Raw genomic sequence first — 15,705 nt, 5'->3', positions numbered from 1 at the left:
ACACCGACTTTTTTTTTTTTTTTTTTTTTCTCCCTCCACCCTATTTTTTTTTCTATGAGGTTTTAAATTATCTGGGTTATTTTGCGTGTATGAGAAGACTTCATTTAAAACATCAGTAAAACTTCTATCAAAGGGCTCAACTTCACACCGAGTACATAGAGCGCAGAACTGAATCCTTCGGTTCAAAAAAGGAAGAAAAAAAAAATTGCAGGCAGTTTTACACATTTAAATGGATGGTGTCTTGTTTTAAAAACCATCTGAAGTTCATGGGGTTCATCTTAATTGATAAGCTGGACATAACGGATGGGTGTAGGGGGACTTCAACAACATAAGCGAAGAAAAAAATTTTTTTTCCTTTTTTTTCTTTTCTTTTTTTTTCTTTCTTTTTTCTTTTCTTTTTTTTTTTTTTTTTTTTTTTTTTTTAAGTCTACCATCAAAGGTTAGGAACTTAGCACTACATAGTAGTATTATTTTTCTTCTGCTATTAAAATGAATCACACTGTGCTTAATTCTTCTTGGGAAGATGAACGTGCTTGCGGCAGCTTGAAGCCATTCAGGGCCTCCTGCGCCTTTGCATCTCTCTATCAATGCTCCAAAATACTCACCTCTGTTTTTTTGGATGTCTGTAGAAACAAAATATAAAATGGCTTCAAATACATGGCAGGCTGTTTAGCGGAGATGAAAGGGTATTTGAATAGTCTTTTAAAAATGAATGAAAAGTGAATACTCTCTTCTGTTTCAATTATAAGTGGGACATGGAGCTCGTTAGATGCCACCTTAACACGACGCTTTGAAGGTGTGCGGCTACCTTCCGCGTTTCAGAAACATTTTGTTTTTACCCTATCGTGGGATAAAGGTCTTGATTACCGCTCGGTCCTGTTAGCTATCAAATGGAAAGGCAGCGTGAGGAAAATTGTGCTGGTACAACTTAAAAAGCGTATTTTCAAACCATTTTTTTTTTTTGGCTTTTTGAAGATTGGGGAGTGAGAAAGTCTCATTTTGACACAAGCAGCTCTGGTTTTGGTGTAGCTTGAGTTTCCTGGGAGCCAGTTTGAATTGAGCCCTCCTTGCCCTGGGGCGGCAGGGGCTGGGGGCCCGGTGGCCGGGCCACCTTGGGGCCTGGAAGAACCTGCCCCGTTGGAGTCCGAAAACGCGTGAGACTGACCCCATAATCATGATCTAAAGAAAAGAACCCCCCCAAACCAAGAGTCCTGGCTCGATGGCGGACGTTATGCCATCGTTAACCTGCAGGCAGCACTGGACCCGTTGCGGGGAGGGTAATTTTGGCCATCAGATGGAGGCGATGGCCTAATTTGAGACAATTTCGGCCAACCTCCCTAGGCCCTTCTCCTCTTTCAGGAGAGGAGCTGCTTTGGGGGGAAGAAAGCCCATTACGTCCTGCCTGCCTTAATTCAGTGCTTCACCCGGTAAGATTTGACAAATAGGATTTTTTTTATTATTATTTTTTTAAAATGACAACAGCTAGACCCTCCTGGCTTTCAGCACTGGCCTGTCCTCTGCAGCCAGGTGACCTCTTGGTCTCGTCAGTCCCAAAAGCACAAACAGGTTGGGGCAAAATCCGCACCCTTTGGAAAACGCGGGATTTTTTACAAGGAGCTGCGACAACCAGCCGGAGCCGGGAGCAGAAGTCGGCACCTCTCCTAAAGCTCGTGCCCTCCAATCCCTACGTGCCGCCAGGCTTTCTGCAGCCCTGCGAACGCGACGCGAGCCGAGACATCGCCGAGAACGGCGGCGCGCGGAGCTGGGATGCCGGGAAACGGGCCGGTCCGCGGGGAGCAGCCGGCGAGGGATTGCAAGGCGCGGAGGGAGCCCCGCGGCCAGGCGGGGGTTAAAGCCGGCACCGGGGTTGTTGCCATGCAAAACCACGCAAAACACTGCAGTTTTGCATTGAGATTCAAATGCCCGGATCAAAGCGGAGCAGCAGGAAGGAAAGGGCAATTTAGGTTGGAACCGGAGGAAACTTTCTCAGCTAGCTTCTGGGAAGGCAAACAAGCCGGGTTCGGAGGGCTCGAACCGGAGCGGGGCCCGGCGGGCGCGCGGGAGGCGACCCCCTCGCTCCCGCTGCGCGGCCCCAGCGCCGCCCGGCCAGCGCCCCGCGCGCCTCCGGCCAGCGCCCGGGCCCGGCTCCGCGCTCCGCCGCCTCTCGGGACGGCCTCTGGCCCCGAACTCGCCGTTTGATGAAGGGGCCAAAACGCCGTTTCCAACCTTTTCATCCTCGCTGTTTATTCCAACGCAAACAAACAAATGCAAAAAAAAAAAAAAAAAAAAAAAAGTCATAAATTAGCAAAGCTACACGCTAACGCTATCTGCTGCGTCCCTCCTCGTTAAGGATTCGCCGCCCTGGACCTGGCTGCGCTGGGAAGAGGAGGGAGAAGCCCTGTGGCACTGGCCTCCCCGGTGCAGCAGGTTGCCACCCAGGGCAGGACGGGCCTCCTCGCTCGTGCCAGCAGCGCTTTTGTGTTTCGAGGCTTTGTAGGTTTGCAAAGCCTTTAAAAACCCTCGCAACTGTCCAACATGGGATGTTTAATTACCAGGTAAAAGACTTTTTTTTTTTTTTTTTTTTTTTAGACTCCATTTAATTATTTGATTGCACAGTAACCAAAGAGTGTAAGAGGGCTGTAGCCAGGAGGCACTTTAAAGCGCTGCCTTGATGTTTCTTAGTGGGCATTAATGGTTTCTGAAGGCAGGAGATTGTTTAAAAAAAAATATTAAAACCCTCCTCATGATCCCGCCAGCAATCTCAAAAAAATGCATAAACACTGGAATCCTCTGCCAGGGAGGGAAAAAAAAAGAGTTCAAAGGGATCTGAGAGTTTTCATGTAAAGTTTAGAGTTTAAGGCGTGACTGTTGGCTGCGGAGCCCCACTGTTTGAACTCTTGTTTATTAAAAACAGTTTCCCAGCATTTCACAGGGTTCGGAAAGACAACAGCAAAGCGCAGCCTTTTCCACCAGCGCTGTTTCAAGCCTCCGCTGATTCCTGCCTCCGCGTTTCATCTTTTCGCCTTCCCTCTCCCTTCCGGATCGCCTCGGAGGGGAGGCTGCGCCGGGCGCGGGGAGCAGCCCGAGCCCCGCGGCCCCGCGCCGACGGCACGGGCTGGGCGCTGCGCCTCTCGCTCCCGAGCCTGCCCCGCTGCCGTCCCCGCTCGCAGCAAAAATATCCTCTTTCCAAACTCCGGGGACTGATGGAAAATATGAACTTAATTTCGGGTTCTGTTTTCCTTAAATCGGCGCAGTTCCAGTAAAATCAGATTAAAATACCTCCAGTTCCTGATGTTTGGGGATATTTAAAGTCAGATCAAAGCGCTGTTAACCAGTCCTTTTGGTAGCACGTTTGATGAGAAACACAGGTGCACTAATATATTAAGCTAGCAGCCAGGCTGACTTAAATGCTGCCTTGCACTTGGGCTTCTCATCCCCTTAAATATCAGCTGGGCAGGAGGGAGGGAACGGACGGATGATGTTTTAATACAAGATGACTTTTTTTTTTCCTAGATGCAATTTGAGCCGATTCATTTTCTGCATTAAAACTTAAAAAAGAAAGCAAGTTACTTTTTTTTTTTTCTTTTTTTTTTTTTTCTATAATAGCCACAAGGAGAAAGAGGCTGTCAGATCACGGAGATCCACGGAAAGCGCTTCGCAGGCCCAGATCTTCCAAGCGCGGGACGTTGGCCGCCCTCCCGCTGGCGCAGGACCGGCCGTGGGCGCAGCGACCGGCCGCGCCGCCCCAGACCCGCCGGCGGGTTTTTTCCACCCTTTGCCCGGATGCTTGCAGAAGCGCCCGGCGAGGTTAAATCCTGCCGTGCAGGTGCAGGACGGGGCTCAGGGCGGGTTTTTTCCCACGCCTGAGAGCCCGGCGGGACAGGAAGGGGGTGAAATTTTCAAGTGTTACCACGTGCAATTAAAACGCACGTGAGTAACGCAGTAAAATAATAAAAACTGCTTTATAAAAGTGCCTTGATGAAGCAGAACTGTCAAAACAGCGCCTACGTCGGTCCGAGTCCCTCCTTCCAGCGCTCCAAAGCGCCCGCTTATGGCGGAGCCTTCTCCGGAGTCGGGGATCTCCGTATCGCGATTTACGAGGTTTTTCCCCTAATTACTCAACCCCCCGCTTCGATCCGACCGCCTCGGATCGCGGCCGGCCCTGCAGAGGGGCAGGAGACGGATGCGAGCGACCGCGGCTCCGCCGGGCCCCTTCTCGGCAGAATCCCGCCCCGCGGAGGGCGCTTCCGAGGCCGGACGCCCACGCGGCTCCGGGTGGGGTGATGGGCGCCCGGGAGCCCCCCGGCCCGAGGATTGCAAAGGGGCTTCCTGCAAAAACCGCGGCTGCAGGAGATTGCGGCGGAAAAAGGCTATTTTCAGTGCTGCTCCGATTTTTTGCCCTCTGTTGCCTTCCATAAAGGATACCGTGAAGTTAACGATCCAGCCGTGGAATTTTAAATAGCTGCTTCATGACTAACAACATGTGCTCCGGATCAGCGCGAGCCTGTATTTACATATTTCCCATGATAAGTCAACATATGGTTCTTGTTTGTAATGCAGAGTCGCCCTCTTCATATTAATACTGTTATTCCCCCCCTCCCTCCTTTTCACTATTATGGTGGAAAAACCTTTTCTCGTAATTATCGTTAGCAAAAGCGTGGCGCAGGTGAGAGGCTGGTAGGGCACCCAGAGCCCTGCGGGCTGCCGTGTTCGGGTTCCCGCGGTGCCGGGAGCCGCGCGAGACGCCCCGGGTCGGTCCCGCCAGCGCGCTCCCGGGGCGCCGCGCGGGATTTCCTTGGGCAGCCGCGCGGGTCGATGCTATTTCTGCCCCCTTGGGTCTGTAGTTTTTAGCATGCAGATAATTCATTAAATTAGCTTTTTTTTTTCCCCTCCCCCTTTTCTCCCCCCAGCGCCCAAGCACGGGTTGGCGAGGGGATACGAACACCCGCGTCTGCAACCGCAGGAATCAGCGTTTTCCGAGCTCCTGCCCCGTATTCCCCGCCGCGGTGCCCTCTCTCACCGTTCAATCCCGGCACATCAGCTATTTCCCTTGGGAGATTATCCCACGCGGAATTGGCTCCTAACGGCCACAAGCCTTTTCCTTCCACCCCGTCACAAAGATTATTTCCCTTATTTAATCTTACTATTCCCTCCCGACCGGGCCGGAATACTCGCCGCCCTGCCCCCGCGCGCGTTTCCCTTTGCGTGCCGGTTTGGACCCGTATGAAATTCTGGGTTAGTTTCCTTCGAAGAAGGTGGGAAAGCAGCGTGGCAGCGAGCCCGGGCAGGCGGCGAGTCCCTTTCTGTAATTCGTATTTTCCCTCTAACGAGAGGCTCGCGAGTGAGACCCGGGGGTGGCTTGGACCAGCTCCCAGCGCGCGAGCGCTCCGGGACTTAAGAGTACTCGGATCCAAACCCGGAGCCGCGCTTCGTGGCTGACCATTTATCCCACTTCTCCCCCGCGTTAGGTGTGCATATTTATATATATATATTTTAACAATGACTCCAATCAAAATATGAGATGTTAACAGCCTTCAACTGCAAGGCAAGCATCGGCAGCTCGACTTTCTGACTTACATTTGTAAAAATGAGAGGGTTTATACAGACGTGTTTAGCCTATCAGTTCTAGCATTTTCCAGAAAATATGACTCCATTTTGCAGGTTATCCCCGTTCAAACACAGTTATAAAATAAAATAAAAGTGCAGGAATATGGTAGGAGCACGTGGTACAACAGCTTGTGTGATTCCTGTTTCAGGGCATCCCAGCGGATCCCTTTTCCTCCCAACACCTGCGACTTCCTCCACCGAGAGACTGGAGACAAGACCAAAACCCCGAACAATCACACGGCTCTCTGACATTAGCTTGATACCTTGCTGGGAAAATCAGAATTTCATTGACTTTATCAAGAGGTTTTTGGGCCGGTAGGGAGCATAATGAAGATACAGTCAGACTCCAAGCCAAAGAGATTCCCCAAATGCAGGCCAATAACTTGCAATTCTCAAATGAGAGCAATTCTTCTAATCTTCTTCTAATCTAAACAGCATTTCAAATTTAAGGCTCTACGAAGCAGTTGCAGACGCCGTGGCTAGGTGCTGCCTGCTTTGCTGCTCTTGGCCGTGCTGGCTGCGTGGCGCGTTTCTGCTCCTCGGCTGAACAAGCTTGCAAATATTTTGCCCTGAAAATTTATTTGAATTAAAACAATTAGTTCCCATGAATTCATCATGGATGCAACTTTGAAGTTTTCTTTTTGTGAGCACTGGGGTCATTAGAAGACATCCGTTGCCGTAACTGCGGCAAGGGAGTCAGGATTTAGAAGTGCAAGTACAACCAAAAAGCAAAGGTGCAATTTGTAAACCTGACAGTCAGCTTCGAGGAAACCGTCCCACAGCATCACGTGTGACGTTTTCGAGAGCACAGAGTAGATGATGACATTGTTAAAGTCTTATCTCGAAAATTACATCTGCAATAAGCTTTGAAAAATACATGACCTTATGCTTGTTTTCTCTCTCGACAGGAGAGGCACCCATGAAACTAAGAGCTCTGCTTGGCCCTCGAGCCAAGTTTGGTGGCTCTTGCAACCTGGAAAGTCTACGCTGTATTAACAGAGAGAAAAAAAAATCTTGGAAGGAGAACTTTTCCTTCTTTTGAAGTCAGAATGGATTTGCAAGGGTCTTATGTGATGAGGGGACAGTTTTAAGTGGAGGAGATATATGTATAATTTTAGCCATGTAAATAGTCCTTTGCAGCCTGGGAATCTTCACACTTTCCAAGGCTTTAAGAAGTTGGCGCTGCATACTTGTTAAAATCAGTTTAACCACTTGCCAAGAGGTTTAAAGAAAGATGACACCTATTTTGCATGAATAGTAATATTACTCTGATGAATTTAGTTATACTAATGGGAGAGCTTAAAGAATATTCTCCTGCCCATGGTGAATTTTTTAAGGCAAATAATAAGGTTCTGGAGGGTGTAACCTAAAATAGACATTTCATAAAAGATTCATCCTTGAACAAAAATGTCATGAAAGCATGAAATGAAAAATAGACGACAATCAGAATTCTTCTTGAAGTGCTTTGTAGTAATTATTTTTAAAAATCCTCACAAAAGACTCTTTTCAATTGCAGAATAGCAAGTGAGGTCTGTATGGTTCAAGGCCAAATAATTTCCGCAATGGAAAAAACAGCTTCAGTTCTTCTGTTCTGATGTAAGGTATTTTAAATGGGCACGAGTTTCCATTATTGCTTTCTTTTCCCCAGCTTCCACAGGACATGAATTATCCACAGACAAACCCTCTGCTCCTCAAAGTGATGGCCGACATCATTTACTTCTGTAATGCCACTGATTGCATGGTGACACCAAGTACGGCATTTGTAGAAGGGGTCAGTGGGTTTGTAGATGAGGTGGGAGACTTCTCCTTGCTGCTCCCCGGTTGCTCTGATTCTGCTGTTGGACAGAGCTTGCTCCTGGGTGACCTATGATGACTTGTATTGGGAGTGCTGGATTCTTTCCTCTCATCTACCTCCTCTGCGTCCCTCATGATCCACAGACCCTGCAACCAGTTCTTTACTCTTCCAACATGTGAGAAAGGGACACGGAGAAGTGGAAGTGCTCCACTTCTAGCTCTCATCCTCCTTGTGGAGGAAGCTGTGAAGGTGGCACCTCCCCAGCTCTGGACAGGGATGTGACAGAGAAAGTCAGGACCAGCAGAGATGGTTCAGAGCAAGGAACAGGTTGCTAGACACCACTATGGCATCCAGCAGTTGCTACCAATCAGTATCTAATAACAGCACGAGTGGTTGATACCATCTTTACAAAGCACCTTAAATACAGCTGCCATAGTGTGAGCACATCGCCACCATCACCGTCACCCCATTGCAGATCTGCTCTAGACAGAGATATTTTCCTACAATGGAGCTGCACTTCTGAGTCAGTCAAGTTGTAGATAAAGTCTGGAAGGCATCAGCAGTTTGAGTAACAGCAGGGATTCATCCCGCACAGGAGTGATAAGGCTGATCTGCAGCCCCCAAGAGGCAGGACCTCAAGTCCTAGGGACGGCCCACATGGAAGCTGATGGGAGCGATACACGTGCAAGATAACGCGCAAGTTGTTCAGCAAGCATGACTGCTGACTGATCCCGTTGCTCTTCCTCTTGGAAATAGGCCCGTTGCTGCCTGCTAGGGTTTTTGTAATGATGCCCAAAAAGCACAAGTAGATGAGGATCAGGCAGTAGGCTGCTGGCATGCGGGCAAGTGCTCGCTGGTACCTCGACATGCGAGGTCCTGCTCAGTGGAGAATGACCTAAAGGGTGAGAACAAGCCAGGCCAAGCTGCTGATAGATCTTCCACCCAATCCCTTCTTATAACCTCAGGCTGTTTCACACTGTCTGAGCTCACGTTGTTTTCATGCCTTCATTTTCCCTTCTTACATCTCGTCCAGGAAGAGGCATTTCCCAAGTTGCCAAAATCCAGCTCTGCTCAGCTCTTGGGTGCTGGCTGAGGCCTCTCCACCGAGGTGGGTTAGTTTAACTGCCCCGGGCACAGCGGCAGGCTGGAGGAGCTGGTCGAGGTCCCTCTGCTTCCAAAGCAAGCCTGGAGTAGCTTTGCCATGCCTGCTTGTGCCAGAGTCCATGCAACCACAGTAGTTCCTTCAGAGCAGCACTTCCTCCTTACTTTTTAGGTCATCTGGAGGGTGGGCACCAGGTCAGCCGTGGAAACGTTATGCTCCAGGCTGCCGGAAGCTGCCGTAGCGCCTCCCACAGCCAACTTAGCCGCACAGCCGAGTCCTTCCCGTGGTCCCTGGGGCGGACCGTCGCCTTCGCACGCACCCTCCCTCCCTCGGCCACCGGCCTCACCAGCGCCCTCCCGCGCTCCTCGGTTCTGGCACAAGCGATGCCCGTGTCACGTTTCTGCTCTTCAGGGTGGCTTTGCCCCAGCCATACTTTCCCAGCTCTTCGGGGACCGAAGAGACCCCCGCTCTCCTGTCCCCCGACGCGTTTCCTCCCACTGTTCTCCCTTATGCCATTTGCCCCTTTCGGCAATTCTCATTTCGCACTGAAAATCCTCCTGGTCCTTCTTAAATCTAGCGCTGACCCGTGTTTAAGACCGCCGTGTTTGAAGCAGAACCTATTCCCCACCCTGTAGCCCCACCAGAAGATTTTAATTTTATCCTAACTGCTGTGCTTTGTTTCCAAATGCTTTATTTAAAATTGCTTCAATGTGTAGCTTTCCAAAACATTATTTTGCTTTTTTCTGAGGCTTTTCTAGCTTTGGATTTTTCCCTCCTGATTTTTAAAATATCTCTTTCTTCTTTTTCTGAGGAAATACTACCCTCAAACCCAGATCTCCTGCATACCACCTCCAGACTCTGCTCGGATGTGCAACCTCACTCTGCCTCAGTTTACATAGGTGTATAAAACCCATGGAATCTCCTTTCCCTGCCTCAAAGAAGTATAGCGACACTTAATTAAATTAACTAATGTCTACAAAGGGATCTGCTATCCTCAGGTGGACAATCTACATGGAAAATGCATCACAGGAGCTTCAGGCCGAGGAGCAGAAGGGAGCACTGATTTTTTGTTTTTCTCCCCACGAAGCTCCCGCTGGAGCCACTTGCTTCGTCCCCGCAGAAGCGGCCGGGGCTGACCAAAGTTGGCCGAGTCGGAGAAGCTGCCTCGCGCCTGCACCCCGCGCGCAGGGTCACGGCCGCATCTCGGCACGCAGGAAACCGCCGCCGTGCGGTCGTCACCGCTTCTCTAAGAGCCTGCAGGAGTTTGATTTGCTCTCTGGGCACCCAGCCACCGGGTTTCCCACGCTGGCGCTCTGCTCCGCGGGGGCCCCTCCGAGCGACGCCTGCTCCCCTCGCCGACGGGCAGCAGAAGGCCTTGTGGCCGCAGGCCACCGCAGCTCGGCTCGCCGGGAGCGGCGGCGGCCGCAAGCGTTTGCCGCTGCGGTAGTTGCGTGTCCTTTGCGCGCTGGTGTTTTCTTTCCTGCTCCCTCCATCTGTGATGATTTAAGCACGGTCTGGGCCGGCGCGTGATAACAGAGCTGACCCCGGCAGCAGCAGCGTGGCTCTGCCACCGCGCTCTGGGCTTGCACGCCGGCGAGCCGCGCGGGAGAGCCCGGGAAAGCCCCGCTTCTCCGAGCCAGACAAGCACGACCCCGGCGACTTGGGACCACGCTTAACCGCAAGTATCCGAGGGGCGCTGCTTATCGCTACGTGCCGCAGGTGCATCGCAAAGCGTTGCTACAGCATTCATGGAATGGTTTGCGTGCCTGTACGAGACTGACACATTTGGAGAAGTCGTGAACAAATTACCTTTTCAAGTGGAATTTGGAGAACGCAGCACTGCAAAACAGCTTTAACAGCCCCACTGCTTGTAAGGCAGAAACATCCGAAGTTCAAGTCCTGCAAGTGCATTTACTACTCTAGTGCTACCGTCAGCAGCAGCATCTTCTCAGCTGAGACAGATCTAGGTACCTCATCATCACCAGTACTATGTCCCTCCCTCCTTTTCATAAGCTCTGGTTTCAAATCCACTTGTATTTCTCCCGAGTGGCTCTCTTTGGAAAGCTGTTTTGGGACCTCGCTCCTCTAAAGGCTGCGGATACCTTCTACCTTTCACTCTGCATCTGCAAAACGCACGCACAGATTTTCCCTCCCAATTACCCAGCGATCACGGGGGTGTTTTACGGCAATGAAAGTCAGCGCGCTAACGCCTGGGATGAGCTGCACTCTCCAGACACATCCTAACCTCTCCCTATTGGTTTTCACTCTGTCTACTCTTCTAGCCCGCCTTTTCCTCATTTTACTGTTCTGCCCCCAACTCTGCTCTTCCCTTTGGTCCCTGCTGAGCCCCGTGTGGACCTAGGGATGCTTTGCTGATTTGCAGCCAGCTCCAAACCTTGAGTTATGAGCTCCATGGATGGGCTCAAGTGCCAACAAGCAATCTCAGCACGGAGCTCCAAATATAAGATGAGCCTTGCTGGGAAGTTAGAGCTAGCAAGAAGCTCTTAAAAGGCACTTAAAAGGTATAATGCAAACTTCAAACAGTCGCCATGGGGATAAAATTTTCAAGTGGCAGTTTAAACTGTCAAATGTTAACATATGATACTATTTATTGGCTTCCATTGGCTACCTTCAGCACGTCACCCATCATACTAATGGCTAGCCTGTTATTAACCATGCATTTCATGGTCATTAACTTGAGTTCAGCAAGTCACAGATGATTTTATTAGGCGTGACTTTGATAATCACCATTTTAATTGCACAAGCTGTCCTCTATGCCCACCCTGAATGCAAGCTATTTTAAGTCAAAGTAACATTTTCCTGTCTTTGGGCAGCTCAGCGTGCCGTCACATGGGGCACTTTGCCGGCAAAGGAAACTAAGTAAAATAAGGTTAAGAGCTTGCCTGTTTCTGTGCTTCTCTGAGGTACAAGCCACATCTGATAAGTAACTTGGCAGAAGCGAGACCATGAGAACCGTGTTCTGCCCAAGGTTTTAAAGCCAGAGCCCAGTGCTGCTGGCTTTAACAAAACAGGAAAAAGGCTTTTCCCCAAGCAATTACATAGCAGGTGGCTGCGCTGGCCCTGCAGAAGCCATGCAGGCAGCTTGCACCAGGACCGGATGCCACAGCAGCCTTGCCAAAGCATAAGTGATCCTTAATAACCATGCACGAGGGCTTCAGCGTTAGAGCTGGATGTCCCAGATGTAAAGCATCACGTCCCTGTGTTAGCTTCATCGATGGAGCAGGGCTGGTCCCATAACACGCTGCAAGAGGGTCCCTCCCCGTAGTCCATGCACTCGTCAGCCACCGACCTTTACTGAGCTGGCTTTCGGTGCAAAAGGGTGAGCGTGTAGCAAAAACCACCCCAGCACCTCACCCTCCCTCCTTTGCATTTCAAAGATACAAACCGAACAAAAAACTCTTGGAAAAAAAGTAGTTCAGAGAGTTCGTATTTTTTACTATAACACTGTGACCAGCCACACAACGTGATTTTTGTGAAACTTCATATTTTGAAGTGTAAGAGAAAGTGGATAAGTATCAGCCCAACAGGATTGCACATCAAGGTCAGCTGTGCGACCAGCATGGGCAAATTTGTTTCTGCAGGAACCGCATAAAAGCACATTCACACCCTCAGGGCATGCAAATGCAAGGTTACCACGCTGCAGCTGACACAAGCCCCTGATACTATTGCTTGCAAAAAACTCCCCAAACTAAAGCACAACCTTCCCAGGGCAACAGATCTTTGCACAGGTACAAGGAGTTTTCATAGACATACTGTAAGACTGCTGGCTTGGATCCCTCGTTCAAAGACATACCATTTTTGCATTTTATGCATACACTCTTTCTGATTACTTATATTGCACAGTTAAAAGCATAATAGAGCATATGATAAATAATTGCATTTGTTCCACACACATGAAGGGCTTTAACTCGCAGCTTATGTAACAGTAATGACTGTCAGATTATGTGTTAATAAAAAAATGCAATCACCGTAGCATGGTGTCAGGATACATATTTTTGTAACCTAATGCTCTTTCAGTTTTCACGTCATGTGAGCTGTAATATTCAGTAGCAATGAACAGCCGTTCCTATTCCCCCTGGATTGTACAGATGTTTTGTGCTCCCAAAGAATATCCTGAAAGAGATGTACACTCATACTATGTATTTATTATAACATTATTAGCCACACTCCTAATTAATCCTCAGGAATTCCAGGAATTTTTCATTTAGTTCTTAGCAAAGGAAAGGGGAGGGGGTTGGAAAGTGCCTTAACAACTATTTGCTTCATAGAGTTCATAAATGAGCCCATCACCCTATACCAGAACTGCTATAATTTTATCGGAATGAAAACCATTCTCTTTGATCTCCTCCAGTTCTTAAATCCAGCAGTTGTGTATTCAAACATCAATGGAAATGTGGTTTCAAGCTTCCTCTTTCATTATCTTTCTCAAAGATAAAAAAGAGCAAAAGAAAAAAAGTTCTGAGCTTTAGAGATGAGGCAATATTTTTACAGTAATTTCTTTATCTGATTTCATCCTGTTTACAGAAGCTGCTGTTTGGAAGATTTCCCTCCCTCCCCACTATTTTCAATACGGCTTTTCTTTAAATAAACGTATATTAGAAAAATAGAACAGACAACAGAGTCAGCTTCCTGCTTGCTCTTTATTGTAAAGGAGATAAGGTTGCTAAATGCCATAATATCTGACTTTCGTTCCGTGCGTGACCTACATGGATCAAGATGGAGATTTAATGATTAAACTTAACTCCTTTATCTTTGGCAGGGGAGGGGGAAGGAAAGAGTATCCAAACAAGCTACTTACGTTCTGGCATGAGAGAATTACGGTTCAACACAATAATTAACTCTCCGACACATTCCTGCAAGGCTGCAGATGCTGTTAGGGGCCCTGAAACGCCCCCTCCGTGTCACAACCCGGAGCTCGTTGCAGCAGCCAAAACACACGCGCGTGCTCCGGGGAGGATCGGGGTTGGCACAACCCGGTTCAGCCCTCCTCAGCCGATTCATGCAGACCGCAGGTGCGTTTCAGGGCTCGTATGCCACTGAGAGATAAGTTTAGGAGCAAATTCAATTAAAACAAAACAGGTCCTTGATCTATCAAACCTGCAAAAGCATTTTAATCTCTTCCGTCCGAGACCCTGGACTCCAGCCTTCCTGCTAACTTCTTGCTATACACAGAGCAGCTCTTGAAATCTTGATCTCTCACACCCAGATAACATAGTCCACTTAACTGTGTGTTTCATATCCAGCCTTTCCAAACAAACTAGGAAGAGACATAGCTCTCTAGACAGTTTCCAGGCCAGTCTTCCTGCATCCTATCTAACCCACTGCATGTGGAACCTAAAAATCTTGAATTAATCTTCTCCAATACAAACTTCAAAAGGTCTAGCGCTTCAGTTTTGACGGGTAGTAAAAGCTACGCATACTTATGCACATGATCCTTGTGCAAAAACACCAGCAATATCTCCTAAAACCGCACAAACTTAAAGTCCAACCTGAGCTCACCATAGGGCCTGCCGAGCTTTGTAAGCACATAGAGCAAACTTCAGAGCTGGCATCGAGTGGACACTGGCAAAGGTTTACAGCTTTTCATGAAAGCCATATGACACACAACAAGCTTAATGAAGCTCATTCTTAGCATTTTTTCAAATCTCCAGGGCTGCTGTCACCCCGGGGATCAAAACAGCAGGGTGTATTTGCACAGACTCCCACTGGAAACAAGAGCACCAACCATCTGCTCCAGCTTCTGCAACATCCAGAAAACCAGCAAGCTCCCAGGTACTTGCAACACTCGCAATCTCAGGACTGCATCAGGAGCAGAATTCACTCTCCACTCTGACAGCAACAAGATTCCTTAAAGAAAACAGAAGAAATTCAGAACCTTACCTCCCAAAATCATGGCTGAGCTGCAGGACCAACTATTTCAGGTGCCAGAGGAGTATCCATGCTGGGACTAGAAGAGCCCCAACAACACTACACCACCTGCCCAGCTGGGAGCACTTGCCTTAATTAACGATCCCATATGGAGCTGAGAGAAGTGTCTCTGCCCTCTCCTCCTTGCAAAGCGTTGGCAGAAAAATGTGGCTGCCCTTAGTGCAAAGAGGTAGCTCAATACTGAGAGGGTCACAAGAAAGCTGGTTTTGTCCTGTCACCTCCTCTTCCATCAGAGTATGGTGGGAAGCAGCTGGACTTGCTACATACTCTTAGATGGTTCTTCTGTTTGCAGACAAGCAGTTTGGATGAAGACTGAAGTCAATTTTATCACTTTACAGAACCTTTTTTCCCATCTTAATGGCCTTCCTATGTTCCTCTTCTGCCCTTTGACCACAAAATAGCGTAATATCCATGAAGTCTGATTATAAAACTGAATCTAGCTGAACGATCTAGGCCATTTCTGGTTAAAAGTGCAGCAAGAAATCAGCCTACAAAGGCAAGGCTCTCCCTCCTGTCAGGAAAGAGGAATTTCTGCTGGGAATTCAATGAATGCTCATCACAGTCAAGAGCTGAGCTGCTTCCAAAAGACGCTTTAGTACGAGCAGAGATCCTGCAGTGGCAGCTCTCAGTCACTTCTTCAATGACGTTATGTTGGCCTCTGCATTACTTGGCATTAGATCATTGTCTTGCTTGTTAATCAAGTACTGGAAAGTTTGTAGGTTTAGATTCCTATGGACAACAATCACAGCATGACATTTCAGGGCTAAGGAATCAATTAGCTAGTGATGGGAAATTTCTGAGTTCAGTAAAAATAAAAAATAAAAAGAATGGAGGGTACACAAACTTGCTGATTAGCCTTATTGACCCTACCTTTTTCTAAAGAACCGTGAGGAGGAAAGGACGATGTAGGTGGATAGGCTGGATGGAGAGATGCTCCAAGAAGTTAACGCTGTCTTGGGCTGAGGGATGGGAAGTTATGAGGGTGCCCAAGTGAAAATTCAGGGACGTCTAGTTGTAGAGTCATATATGAAGTAGCACGAAGTATCTTGATGTTTGGGGACATTTGCTCTTGAAGTTGGTTCCATTTCTAAACTTTCTTATTCAGGTTCTCAAAAACTGAAGAGTGAAGCATTTAACAGAGAAGATCCAGAACAATGTCAATTTTTCCAGCCTCATGGAAAGAAAATCGGAAAAGCAGCCATGTTGCCACATGCACTGTGTTGCTTGTCACACTGATAGATTGGGGACATTG

The sequence above is a fragment of the Rhea pennata genome, chromosome 19, assembly GCF_028389875.1.
Source record: "Rhea pennata isolate bPtePen1 chromosome 19, bPtePen1.pri, whole genome shotgun sequence".
Lineage (NCBI taxonomy): Eukaryota > Metazoa > Chordata > Aves > Rheiformes > Rheidae > Rhea > Rhea pennata.
Note: the sequence above shows the minus strand (reverse complement) of the source record.